General features: G+C 40.0%; 1 protein-coding gene across 3 annotated transcripts in view; it reads right to left on the bottom strand.

The window, feature by feature from the left end:
* Positions 1-15,083, bottom strand: part of Galnt18 (polypeptide N-acetylgalactosaminyltransferase 18) — a 303,973-nt gene that overhangs the window by 63,299 nt on the left and 225,591 nt on the right. The gene's annotated exons all lie outside the window — the stretch shown is intronic.

The following is a 15,083-nucleotide window of genomic DNA, read 5'->3' on the forward strand; positions in this document are numbered from 1 at the left end:
AGTCCAGTTTTAGGGGATCTGACCCCCTCCTTTGGCCTCTGAGTACACCAGCATGCACATGGGGCACCAGCAGTCACAAATGCATACACATAAATAAAACATTTTTAAAAAAGAGATCATGAAAATGAAGTCCAGATACTCAGCTTTCTCTCCCAGAACACAACTTGTTTTAAGAAGTTTATCTGTCACGTGTCTAGAATTCAATTCACAAAAGCTGGTATTATGGGTTGAATGTAGACTCTCTCTTACAGACTCAACATATTTGAATGTTTAATTACTATTTGGAGAGGCCTAACTGGAAGGTAGGTCTTTGAAGGTGTTATCATTTCTGGTAGGCTCTTTTTATTTACTCGTCAGCCAGGATGATGGACTGCAAATCCTCTGAAACCGTGAGCCAAGTACATCTTTCCTTCCTTGGGTTGTTTGGTGAGGCATTTTGCCATACCAATAAGAAAAGTGACTAATACAGTTAATGTTCTGGGGCTTCTTGAAAGACATTTGCCCTTTGGTACTTAGCAAAATGAATTGCCAACTTGGGCATCTTCACAGAAGTCCTTGCCAAAAGGTACTTAGGTGACATTACATTAGCAACAGGCTTTATCAAAGAAATCATTGTCACAGAAAAGCAGAATTGAAGGAGACCATAACATTTCCTAGGTGAACACATGAAATTCAAAGTCATGTCATTTTTCAGAAGCAAAATAGGAAATGGGCCCAAAGTATGGCTCTCAGGAGACATGATTTCAGCATGGTTCTGAGCAGAGGCTCTGGGTCAAATAGTTTGATGTGAAATCACTTAATTCCCATTGGCTGAACTGGTACCTGGAGTCAATTCAACCTTACAGTTTCCTTGTAAGGAAAATGGAGACAACAAAATTGATCAATTCTGAGAGCAGCTGTGGGAATTCAATGGGTAGCTATAGAAAGTTTACTTCAACACCTAGCATGGGCTACTCTGTGTTAGTGTAGTGCAGCTTAGTATTTTCATGCTTACAGTCACAGTAAGACTCTCAGCTGTTAGGCCCACTAGTGATGTACAGGACAGAAGGAGACTGACCCACTAGGATGGAGACTGACATGGCTAGCTGCCTGCATTCCACCCCACCTAGATACTACTCAAACATCTTAACCTCATCCATGTAACAGGCTTGAAAACCATAATTCACCGGTATCAACATTCCCATCCTCACCAAGACACACACAATATGCCAACAAATGCAGTCAGTTCTACCTCTGAATCCCAGCTTCTGTAAACTCCTTTCTTACCACTGGGATAGCAGGAGAGAGAAAACCAGTAAGGGAAGTGACTAAGGCTGAAGGATGTCACAAGAGAGGAATCTTGATCTATAAAGTGTCCTTATAAGAAGAAAGGACTCCAGAAACTCTCTCAGGCAGGGAAGACATGGTGATGGGTGGCTATTTAGAAATTCAGAAAGAGAGGATCCAGCCCTCCTGCATTCTAGTCTTGGACATTTTGCCTCCAGAATATCAAGAAAGGAAGTGTGTGATTAAAGCCACTTAATGTAATGTTCTTAGAGTATATGAGTTGACTAACATAATACACTTACAATATATTTTATAATTCTACATCTATTACTTGATCTTTATAAAAACATCAAAAATCAGTCAAACAAACAAAATATCCCCACAAACAATTGTCCCATCATCTATGCCATGTTTAAGAAGAATGGGTCTTTTTTCCTTTTATTCTTTTCTCATTCAGTCCACCCAGTCTGTTCCTTCCCCTCCCATCTCCTCCAGGTACACTCTTCTGTTTCCTTTCAAAACAAAGAGCAGGCCTCTCATAAATATACATATAAGATGGCATAACAAGTTACAATAAGACAATGCACAAACCCTCATATCAAGGCTGGATGGGGCAACCCAGTAGAAGGAAAAGGGTACCAAGTGCAGGCAAAAGAGTCAGAGACACCCTTACTTCCATGGTTGGGAGTCCCATAAGAACATTAAACTACAAACCATAACGTATATGCAGAGGACCTAGCTCAGAATCATATAGGCTTCATGTTGTTGAGAAGAAGAAGTCTTATTTAAGGAAATCATGACAGTATCTGCACTGCAATAATGAGGAAGAGGAGGAGGAGGAGGAGGAAGAGGAGGAGGAAGTGAGTGAAGAGAGGAGGGGGAGGAGCCATAGTTCCATTTTCCTACAGTCTGGCTTTGTTCTGTGCACTAGAGACATTAGAGCTACAATCAAATGGTTGCTATGAAGCACCCTTCCAGTCCCTGAAACAAACTAGCAGGCTAGCACAGCTAAAGAAAAGGCAGAAGAGGGCTGGTAAGATGATAGTTCACAGGGGAAAGGAGTTTGCCACTAAGCCTGAAAACCTGAGTACAATCCTGGGGACTCACAGGTAGAAGGAGTCATCCTCTAACTTCCACAGGTACACCACATGTATACACACACAAACATACACAGACACATAGACACCCCCTCACACACATACATACATACATACATACATACAGACAGACAGACACACACACACACACACACACACACACACACACACACACACAGACATGCACAGGTACACACACAGATACACATAGATATACACAAACAAATCAATGTAATTTTAAGGGCTTTTTGTTTGTTTGTTTAGGTAGGGAGGTCTCCCAGGACTTTAACAGCCATTGTGGTTCCTTTGTTGTTGTTTTTCTCTTTTTAATTTTTTGCTTTTGTTTTGCCTTTTCCTCCAAATTGAGAAATCCATTGCTGACACCCTTCTACTCTGTAATCTGCAGTCTCTGAATAGATTTACAGATAGCCCCAACAATGACTTTTGCAGCTCTCTCCTCCCTTGGCTTTAGCTTATTCAGAAGGTAAAATTTCCTTGGCGTTGTCTCCCAGAATCCTTTATCAGCTTTCACCTCATCCCCATGTCTGATTTACCCTGCTTTTCCCTGTCTTCCTCATTGAACAGCACAAGGAAGAAAAGCTGAAGTGTGAAGACCCCTCCCAGCACTCTCCTCTGAGGGTGCCTACCTTCTGCTTCCCACTGTTTTGAGCTAATTGCTTCATTATGTGCTTTTAAAATTGCTTTGTTCCTTAGGGATTAATTTTGTACTTATCTTCACTAACCGTAAAGCTTTTACAACATATTGTGAACCTGTGTCTCTTCTGATGCTGCTTGGCGACCATAGAGCTATACCCTTGTGTGGCTGGTGGAAACAACACGTTCTCTGGAAAAGAGGCTGCCACACAGTGTCTGATGCCTTCCTGCAGCTGTTGAGAAGGATGGAATGATTCCTTAGTATGTGAAGGTTCAAGCAAGGGAGTGCCAATCAACCTAAAGTTTGGGCCTAACAGGAATCAGGCTGCTCACATGTTAGAGGCCTTGGGTGATTTGAGGTGCCATGGATTCCAGAAGGTTATGGCTTGTGACACACATTCCATTAGAGTAGAGGTAGCAATGGCTGACCATCCAGAAGGAAACAGGCAGACTGGAAGTTCTCTCTAGTCAAGTCCATGCTTTCCCAAAGCTCTAATACCTGGCCTTGTCTACCTCTGGGCACTAGCCCACCAGTCATCAGGGAACCACCTCACCCTTTCTCTGGACAAATAGCCCCATGAATTGCCTGCTTTCTACCCCTTCTATTTGTCACCACCTCTCCACATCAACTGCCCATGCCAAGGCCTTCTTATGGCATATCCATGTCCTCTGTCCATTTGCATTCTGGGAGTCTAAGGAGGTAACTTAGGGTCTTTGGAATCAGACCAAGCAATCATCACAGTCAAGTGCACTGCTTCTCTGAGGGACTTGACAAGTGAGTCAATTTCTCTGAGCCTCAGTGATATTATCTGAAAAATAAGGCTAAGAATTCTGCTGTCTTGTGGTTTGTGACATGAGTTAATTAGTGACTGGTTGTCAGCTTGACAGACTCTAGAATCACCCAAGATAAGCCTTTGGGCATACTTACCAGGCACTATTTAGATTAGGTTAGCCTCTTGCTTGTGAGAGATTATCTTGACCATGTTAAAAATAATTTTAAGGGTCCCCCTAAATGTAGGTGCTGTACCTGTGAGCTGGGGTCCTGGATTTGATAAGGATGGAGTTGAGAACCAGTGATCATTGCTTTCTGCTCTTTAAATCTTCTGGAACTGGAGTTAGGGATAATCGTGAGCTTCCATGTGGGTGCTGGGAACTCAACCCAGGTCCAGTCAGTGTGCTAATCCTCTGAGCCATCTCTCCCTCTCTCCCATTCTCTGCTTCTTAGTTGTGGATGAAATGTGCCAGCACCCCAAATTAATACTGCCATGCATCCCCCACCATGATGGGGTCTCCCTTGAGACTGTGAGCCACACAAGTTCTTCTTCCTGTACATTTGCTTCTTTTCAGGAAGTTTGTCACAGTGAGGAGACAAGACAAGTAATTAAACCAATGAAGGACACAGCACTCAGTAGAGTGTCAGTTCTGCAGGGGGATTTAGTTTGTTAATTGACCATGTCACCACATCTTTTAAAAGCAATCAATTAATTTTGAAACAGTGTCTGATAGCCACACTAGCTTCTGACTCATCATGTAGCTGAGGATGGTCTTAAACCACTGACCATGCTGTTTCTACTTTCCAAGTGCTGGGATTACCACAAAACAAGACAAAAAAGAGGCAGGACCTGGACCTGGGACTTTCAGTCTGTGATGAGGCAGGAGCATGTCAGGCTCAAGCCCTCTATAACTTCTGAGTGAATTTAAAGGTCAGCCTGGGAAAGTGAATGAGATCCTGTCTTAAAAATAAAAAGTAAAAAAAAGAGGTGGGGTGCAGCTCAGTGGTGGAGTGGGCATCCAGTGTATTTCAGGGTTCAATCCCTGGCTTTAGTTCCTAGGATTTAAAAAAGCAAAAAAACAATCGAGCAAACAAACATCAGTGGCAGGGCTCATAGCTTCTCTCTCTCTCTCTCTCTCTCTCTCTCTCTCTCTCTCTCTCTCTCTCTCTCTCTCTCTCCCTCCAAGAAAATAGAAAGGGAACTACTTGGGAAGGTGAAGAAGGGAATGAGAGAGGTTAAGAGTGACTAGTCACAGGGGAGTGGACACAGTCAAAGGCTGTGATGGCTTTGGTTTAAAATGTCATTCTGAAACCCATCACTTTCTACACAAATCTACAGCACTTTGAAAAAGCCTAGGCTGTTACACTCTTAAGCTCTGTTTTGTTTTTGTTTTGTTTCGTTTTTTTGTTTGGTGTGTGTGTGTCTTCTGAACTGTACTGCGATGTGGCACCAGGTCCTTACTGAGCCTGGAAAGCTCTGGTGCTGTGGTCTTACACTTGCTGCCTCCAGAAGCACGAGCAAAAGTAAACTTCTAGTCTTTTAAAATCACCCACTCTCCAGCATTTTTTATAGCAATAGGAAACAAATGAAGACAGAATGTGGTAGGATGTTCACAGAGAAAAATAAGACTGGATCCATTCCCCACACTATATCATGATTGGTTTTGAAAAAAATCAGAGATTATAATGTGAAAGATAGGATTATACAAGCAGAAAATGTAGGTAAAGTTCTCTACAACCAGGAATGGGTCAGATTCCTGCTTAACTAAGGACCTGGAAAGGAAGGCAAAGGTTGATTTGATACATTTGCTTTATTTTGAAAAAGCAGTGTAGGCTGGGCATGGTAATGGAAGAGGTAGAGGCAAAAGGATTGCAAGTTAGAGGTAAGACTGAGCTACCAAGTGAATTCAAGGCTAGCCTGGGCTACAATAGGCTTTGTCTCAAATAAAAATGATCAAAGCAGTCCTTTCATAGCAAAAGCAGATGAGAAATAACACACTTGAGAGAGAAGTTCAAATTATAGCAAAGATAAGTCAGTACTGTTTCTAATATGTAAACATCCCAAAAATAGAGATTAACAACACTCTAGGAAAGTGGGCCAAATGTCTGAGCAGCTCACAGGAGAGGGCAGTGTATGGTCTTAGCTGCATGAAAAGCCTCTGGCTTACTTTACAAGAGTGATCCAAATTAAAGCAAGTCTGAAATCCATGCCTCACCTGTCAGACTGGCAAAACCCAAATACACGTCTTCCTATTGGCCCTTGACATTTTAGTTAGTCAGAGTCAGTTTTCTTCCTTTACAATGCTGATTTTGAGCATCGTCTGAATAAAAAGTTTGGCAGGGAACACATATAAATTAACGTACACCTTAAAAAACACTGTTTAAAATGGGCAGTAGCATATTTATACAACATAAATGTCACGTGGACGATGGATATGATCATATGCTTTATAATAGAGCACTTTATAGTTTATGGGTTATCTAAATTTATTTCTTGTTATAGTTGTTAAAAATAATAATTATGATAATGAGATAATAAAGTATAAGGATGGATTAACTTTTGGGGCCAACATAAATATGTTGAAAGATCGAGCAGTTTTGGCATAATAAATTCTAGCTTGCCTATGACATTTGTGTGTTTTCATTAAAAGGAATTATTGTAAGGGAAAGATTCTAAAAATATTGAAAAAAAGACACCAACTTTGTTATCTACTGGATATTTAATAGACTATTTTCCCACTGCAACTAAGAGCTTTTTTTTTTTTTTTGAGATAGAGTCTTGTATAGCACAGGCTGGCCTTGAACTTGCTATGTAGCCAAGGATGACCTTAAGCTTCTGATTCTCCCACCCCTACCTCCTGAGTACTGAGATTACAGGTGTTACTGCTGGTCTATATGTGGTGATATGGATGGAACCCAGAGCTTACCTTGTACATACTAGGCAGGCACTCTACTAACTGAGCCATGCCGCAACCCACAGGAGCCACTGATAGCCTCTAATAAAGTTATTGTGAGGTCTACTCTGTTTACTCTATTTTGTTTCTTTCCTCCTGTATGCCTGTAGAATATGCATTTTCCTGCAGCGTGGGCAGGTGGGTACTAGGTTCCCTATGGCTGAGAGAGAAGTCTTACAAGGGGGTGAAATCTTGTAGACAGGATAGCAGAAGACTGCATTGGTTAGAGTTGTCATGGTCTGGGGTAGAGAGAGCTCCCAAGTGCAAAACCTAGCCTTATTAAGTTGTTAAAGGCTATGTGGATGGAGGACTTTGGATGATTTCATGTACCCCCAAGGCCAAAATGTGCAGTCAATTAGATAGAATTCTTCCCATCCTAGTTGATGCTTGGCTCCAGCCACATGCACAGAAAGAGACTCACATCCTAGTCAGGCCCTAATGAAGAGGCTAAGAAACAGCAGGTAAAAGACACAAAGTTCAAGTTAAGCATTAAAGAATGAAGACAGTGATTCAGACTTAGGAACAGGTAATAAAGGACCATTCTGGGGTGGGAGGTGAAAATGCTATTTAAGAGTCATCAGAGTTGAAGAGATGGCTCAAGAGTCATCTGAAGAGTGGTTAAGAGCACTGACTGCTCTTCCAGAGGTCCTTAGTTTAGTTCCCAGCAACAACACGTTGGCTCACAACCATCTGTAATGGGATCTGATGTCCTCTCTGAAGACATTGGATACTGTCTGAAGACAGTATACTCACATACATAAAATAAATAAATTTTAAAAGAGTCATCAGAGTAGGAGGCCATTGTCTGGAAGGCCAAGTGATAAGAAATATTCCAAGACAGAAGCTCTGACCTCTCGTGAGAAACCCCAGTGAGAAGCCTTGGTGCTTAGACAGGAGTCCCTGATTTGTATATATCCCGTGGCTGCTCAACAAACTCTACTCCGTGTGATAATGCCAAAAGGCTCAATCTAGCCAAGAGTCACCCACAGCAAAAGCATGACAGAGAGGGGTTCCCTTTCTTCTGGCTGCCAGATCTAGGCAATAGAAGTACAGCAATGACTGTTGGCATTCACCCTCTTCCCCCCACCCCCTTTCTGAATTCTTTGGTTTCTACCACAAGAAGGTGGGTTCATATTAAAGAGCTCAACTCTAAGAACTAATTGCAGGCAAGCTTCCCATGTTTCTCCCTGGCAACTCCATATAGCTCATGAATTTCATTTAAGAATTATGCACATGTGTGTTTGTGTCTGTGTGTATGTTTTGTCTTATTGAATGAGAACACAAAATACAATTGAGAATTTTCTTTTATGAATCAGGACTGTTAAGATCTTCAACAGTTATGCTGAACTTATAAACTCAGACTTTCCCTAGATGCTTAGCTACAGTAGAAAGAGATGCAAGCTGCTACACCATTGGGCATTTACTATGCTTCTCTACTCTACATGTCTAAACATTTAGACTGTTTTGTTCCTTGAGACCTTGTCAGCATGTAATGGCAAAACTACTTAGTCCTAGATTTTATTTATGAGAATATTTTAAACTATAAATTCAATTTCTTTCATCATCATGGGCCAGGTTTAGATTATTATTTCTTCCTGCATCAGTTTTCATAAAAATATCACTTCATAAATTTGTGTTTTTGTTGACATTTCAAATTATAGAATAAACTTGTTTGTTATATTTCTCTTAATTGTAGATACACATGTCAATGAGCCTTTTCCTATTCCTAACATTTATTTATCTCTGTGCCTTGTCTCCTCTCCTATTAAAGTTCTATAATTTGATTATTTTTATCAAATAAACAAGTTTTGGCTTTATAAATATTTATAAATATTTTATTGTATGCATATACATGAACATGTATATGTGTATGTATGTATGTATGTGTATATTTTTTGTTCTTATCTTTATTATTTTTTCTTTAGTTTAAACAAAAGAGGCACTTTATTAGGTGATTGTGCTTAGAAGATCCTAACAACTCTAATGGGTCACCAACTACACCCATATCTTTCTAACGGACAGAACATGCTGTAATCACAAATTCTAATTCTGGGCTCTGCACCATCATGAGACTACTCCTGCTTATATCCTGCATGAGGGAGTAGAATGTGAGTTAGTTTCAGCTTGGTTTTCAGTGTCTGTAGTCCATGATCTTGGCAGACATTCATGAGCTTGTTCAATATGTTCTGAAATGATTCAAAAGCTAAAAGATCACCCGGTGTCTGAATACACATATTAATTTTGCTCTTTAAAGATGAGTCAAAGTATAACCACAAAATTCCATTTCTGGGTTCTTTATAATCACAAACCACAGATAATTTTCTAGGGTGTGGTACTTGTCATGCAATGCAGATGTCAGTGTCTATCCATCCAGCTTCCTGGACCATTTCCAGGATCGTCTTTTCTCTCACCTACAGGTATTGAGATCTTCAATCCTAATGTTTTCACTTCAAGTCCTGGTAAACTTCCACCATGGTAACACCTTTGGGAACTGTAAACTATGCAGGCAAAGCAGCCTCTTCAGTATTTTCTTCTACTATTTTTATTCTGATGTTTTTCCTAACTACATATATGCTATTAATGCTCAGCTTTTATTTCTAATGGAGGAATGGGATATCAGCTGAACTTCAGCTGAACTTGAGCTGCATTCACACAACATGGGCACCGTATGTATTTATTATCACTAGGTTCAAGGCATTTTCAAATTTATGACCATCTTTTCTTTGAAATATTGATTTTTAGAAGCATGTCTCACAATTTTCAAAATGATGGTTTTGTCTATAACTTTTGGTCCTGTGTTTCTAGCAATTCCATTTTGGTATGAAAGCATGTTCTATGTCAGAAGAACCTCTTGATATTTGTCTTATACCCCAGAATGTGCTCAACATCCATGAACATTCAATTTGTTCTGGGAGAAAAATCTCATTCAGCAACTTTTAGATGCTCTTCAGAGTCAACTGTGTGCATCTGTCAATGACTTTGGAGAGTCGTAATAAAGTTTTCTGCTATGCTCTCAGGATTGCTGATATCTCATTGTTCCTCTGATTTTTTTCTAATACAAACCTTATTTGATGTGTCTGGTTTTGTCATTATATATGTCATCATACCTCACGCATTCCCGGTGCCCACAGAGGCCAGATTACAGCATTAGGTCTCCTGGGACTGGAGCTACAGACAATTGTAAGTCACCATGTAGGTGCTGGGAATCAAATCTGGGTCCTCTGGAAGAACAGCCAGTACTCTTAGCTGCTGAGCCATCTCTCTAGACTCTGTAGAGACTTTTCTTTATACAAATTTACATTGTTCCATTAGTAACGTTCAAACTAACAACTAATAGATTCTAGATGATTTTCACATTTATCATTTTTACTCCTTTTAATTATAATTGTACTTATTTTCTAAAGTTAATAATAACTTTAAGTCAGTATCTGCCCACTATGAATTTTTCTATCCTTTTCAAATTTTATCATGTCAGTGTCTTATTTCAGATGTTTCTTGTAAATAGCCCATTGCTGAATAAACTTTTAAGCTACCCTAAAGCCATTCATCTTTTGATTTAGTTCGTGTACATTGACTGGTGTAAGTGGGCCCGTTGCCTCTGCACAAGCTGTTGTATACCTTGCTTATAGAATATTCATATTTTATTTTCCATAAACTGATTTTGAAATCATGCCCCTTTATTCTATGCTTTTCATGTACTCCCTAAAAAAAAAATTAATTTGTTTACTTAAGTTACCAAATTTTAAACTTAACCAGTAACCTTTCTATGAATAACAAAATAGACATTTACAACAATCCCTATTATCCCTCCTAGTGTGTATACTCCTTTTAACATGCATGGGCTTTTAACCACCCTTTAAGCAGTACTCTGGTGTTTTGTTTCATGCCATATTTTATTAGATATATCTATTTACCATCATTAAGGTAATTATCCTTCAATCTAACATTTCTTTTGGGGATCATTTTCCCCAAACATAAATATTTTTAACTTATTTAATAAAGATCTTACATGAGAAAATTAGTATGTGTTTATGTGTGTCTGCGTGTATGCCTGTGCATGTGTGTGTGCATGTGTGCATGCATGCATGTGTATCTTATCCTCTTTTGAATGGATTATTTTGTGTATACATATTAACTCTGACAAGCATTTACTCATCATATTGAAAAGAGTATCCATAGACTCTTGGCTTTCACAGTTGCAGTGAGAAGTCCGGCTGTTCTAATAATTTAACCATTAGTTTCTCTTTCTCTTACTGGTGTAAGTTCTTATCCTTGTTATTTAGTTTCACTACACATACATACATACATACATACATACATACATACATACATACATACATGAATGATGCGTATCTTCATATTTATCTGATTTTGGATAAGTTGAATTGCCATAGTAGTTGGGAAAAATTCAAGACACTTTTTGCTAGGATAAATGCTTTTGCCTAATCCTCTCTTTTTATCATCTCTACTTGGAACTGTAAGACAGTATAGTCTCTCTAGTGTACCTAATCTTCCCCCATGTTCTTTTGTTTTTCGTTCTGGTATGACTTCAAATGATTCCTTTAGATATACTCTCTAGTTTATTGGTTTTATTATCTAAATAATGTTCATATATTTGTTCGACCCATCCACTTAGCTTCATTTTATATTTTTTACATTTGAAAATTTCTCTTAATAAAACTAAATGTTATAGTTTGGATGTAAAATGTCTCCAAAGACTCATATATTAATGGATTGGTGAAACTACTGATAAGGACACTAAACCACCAGTAGATGAATTCATGGTTGAGTCCATAGCTAAACTGGGCTAGGAGGAGGTGGGGACTTGTTGGAAGACGTGGATCATGAAAGCTACGCCTTTGAATGTATATCTTGTCCATTGCCCTTGGTCTTTCTCCCCTTCTCTTCCTGGACACTGAGAGTTAAAAAGCTGTGATGATTAATATTGATTGTCAACTTAACAGACTCTAGAATCACCAAAGAGACAGCCCCCTGGGCAAGTCTATGAGGGATTATCTAGATTAGGTTAACTGGGGTGAGAAGACCTTCAGGTAGTCAGCATCTTTCAATGGACTGGGTCCTAGACAGCATAAAAATGAAATCAGGCTTGAGTACCAGCAGCCATCTCCTTTTGCTTCTTGACTATGCATGCAATGTGTCCAGGTGTGTCACTCTCCTGCTGCCATGGCTTCCTCCCCCATGACCTAATGCATCCCATGCATCCACTTGCTGAAATAAATCCTTCCTCCTTTATGTTGCTTCTTGTCACAGCAACAAAAATATTCAGTGGCATGGTGTTGTGCCACATTCCAGAAGCAGGACTAATGGAGTCACATCACTTATAGATTGAGACCTCTGAAACCATGAGCCAACATGGAAGCTCTCCCCCTTTAAGTTGTTTTCCTCAGAAATTCTGTTGCCTTGACAAAAAAACCAAACAAATGATTTTAGAAGTCTTCTCATTCATATTTTAATATCTTCTGATTAAAATATGCATTCTTAGAGGCCGAAGGAATGGCTCAGTGCACTTGTTACACAAGCATGAAGACCCAAGTTGAGATCTCAGCACCCACACAAAAAGCTGGGTTGGCCACAAATGCATCTGTAACCTCAGAGCTGTTGGTGGGAAGCACAGAGACAGGAGAATCACTGGGACTTGTTGTTCACCAGTCTAGCTGCAGAGGGGCTCTATCTCAAGAGAGTAAGGAGGACAGCAACAGAGAAGCGCACCTGACATCCTCCATCTCTCTCTCTCTCTCTCTCTCTCTCTCTCTCTCTCTCTCTCACTCACACACACACACACACACACACACACACACACACACACACACACTAAATAGATCATTATACAACATATTTTCCATCCTGTATCTGATTCAGTGCTCTGAAGACTCTTTAGATATAATTCGTTTGTCTATTGATTTTGCAGTACTCATCTTTATGCATGCTTTCTCTCTTATTTCTATGATGTTTTAAAAGCTGTCATCTCATGTTCCATGGACTTCTAGCTGTGTGAATTTTTGTAGCATGATTTAAATGGCTTGCTTTCCAGAGGTGAGTTATACTTTATATTGAGAAAATAGTCCTTAGAGCCCCCAGCTCCATGGGAGGCGAAGCAAGCCCATGGCACAGGGCCAAGGGGAAGGAAGTTTAAATGTCATCAGGTTTCCCAGATAATGCACTGATCTGAAGTTTTGGTCTCTATTAGTTTTCTTAGCTTTCTAACAAACTGCTATGAGAGATTGCCAAACTGACAAAAAATGAATGTAGAGTTCTGGGTGCCAGAAGCCCAAGTGGAGGTGTTATGCTCAAGGGGTACTTTTGTTTCAGAGACCATAGAGAAGGGTCCTGTCTTAGCTCTCTCAGCCTTAAGTATTCCTTAAGCTTGTGGTATCACAACTCTAACCGCTGCCTCTGGCTCTACATGGCTGTATTCCTTCATGTTCATATTTACCCAGATATCCTTCTTATAAAGACACCAGACACATTAAATTAGTATTAATTACTAATTAATTAATTACTAATTACTATTAATTAACACCAGTGTGGCTTTCTTATGTCCCAATTATACCCAGGAAGACTATTTCCACATAAGCTCATGTTTCCAGCTAAAGAATGAGGATTTCTGGATATTTTGTGGGGAGAGAGACTCAATTGAGTGATAACAGTTTCTAACTATTTCTTCTGTCCTTGCCAGCTCTGGAATGCATTCTTATGCCCTAGAACTCTCTGAGCCATGAAATATACAAATTTTTGTCTTCTGTTTATGTCAGCTCTTATTTCTTACTCCCTATTCCAGTGAGTCTCACTGTTTCCTCATTGCCTTGTAGATTCTGAAGCCAGAGGTGGGAGCTTACTAGACTAGAGTGTAAAATGAGATTATCAAGGTTTTAAAAGGAGACTCAACAGACAAGGCTGAGTCTATCAGAGAAAAAAAAAGCACAAACACTATAATGTTTCTTGAGGGAGGAGTCTCAAAGGACTTGGGTCCTGGGCTTCATCACTGTGATGTATCTATTGAGCCATAATATTTCGGACTTGAGTCTTTTCTCTGTGTTTCACAAATTGCATGACCTTGGAACCTATGCAAGTTCATAATTTCTGTTTCTTCAACTGATGAAGGTGAAATACCATAAAAGGTCTATTTTAGGGTGTTCTGTGATTAGATGGCATTTTAAACATGCCCTGGGGTTGGGAAGTGGGCTCTTCTGATGAAGTGCTTACCGAGCAATACGAAGACCAGAGTTCAGACAACCCAGACCAATGTGAATGCTGCTGTGGTGGGCTGTCTGTAACGCTACCCTCACAAGGTTGAGACTAGATCCCCAGAGCAAGCTGCCTGGCAAGGCTAGCCATATGTGAGTGATGATTTTGATTGAGAGACCCTGACTCCTTGAATACAGTGGAAGAGAGATTGAGGATGATTCCAGACATCAACCTAGGAGGGCTGTCACATGTAGAAACACAGATGTGTATGCACACCAACACACATACAAAAATAAACGCCTGCACATCTCACATGCATATGCACAGGAAACATGGGGGAAAATGACTAGCAAGATCCCAGATATATATCAGGTAGTCAATATGTGCAAAAATTCCATTTCCATGTTCCGAAAGAGATAAGGGCTTTGCACAAGTTGCTGCTGCATAAAGGAGATGTGATAAGTGATACCTTTCAGTTTGGCACACTATCCTGAGGGATAATTAGAAATACTATTTTCTCAGGGAGGAAACTGAGGCACTGAGATATTAGCTTGAAAGACACAAAAGAAAAATAGGTAGCAGTAACCACACATAGGAAGACAGAAAATGATCAGAGATTCAGCACCCCCTCAAGGAAGAACTAGAATACAAACGAACTATCCCTTCCCGTGTACTTAGTTCCGCCAGCTTACAGAGGCTGTGCCCTGTTTTAAAAGCCGACTTTTCTTTTGCCATCAATGATGCTTCATCTCTGTCCAGTGGGAGGCGAGCGATGGAAAACAAAGCCTGGCAATATTTTATACTGTATTTGAAACCCTGAACACGCAACTACCCGAAGATATTTTAACACATATCTGAGAACCTCACCAGGCCCACACTCCAAAATAGCTTCATAATTTAAGGAAGGAGAGCCAGACATCACCACCGCCATGTGATTGACTCACACATATGTTGGAAGCAGAGTTCACAAATCTAATTCCTTTCTCCATTTCTGGACATTTTTACCCAGAGAACACAAGTGACCGGAGGCGGTGCTACCCGCTCGGCCGATTCCTGACAGCTGCTTCTGGTGAAACAGATTGTGTTTGGGGGCAAGCATTTATCCAGGAGCAGTGCTGAAATGAGATGGCGAGG

This window comes from Arvicanthis niloticus, chromosome 1, assembly GCF_011762505.2.
Source record: "Arvicanthis niloticus isolate mArvNil1 chromosome 1, mArvNil1.pat.X, whole genome shotgun sequence".
Taxonomy (NCBI): Eukaryota; Metazoa; Chordata; class Mammalia; order Rodentia; family Muridae; genus Arvicanthis; species Arvicanthis niloticus.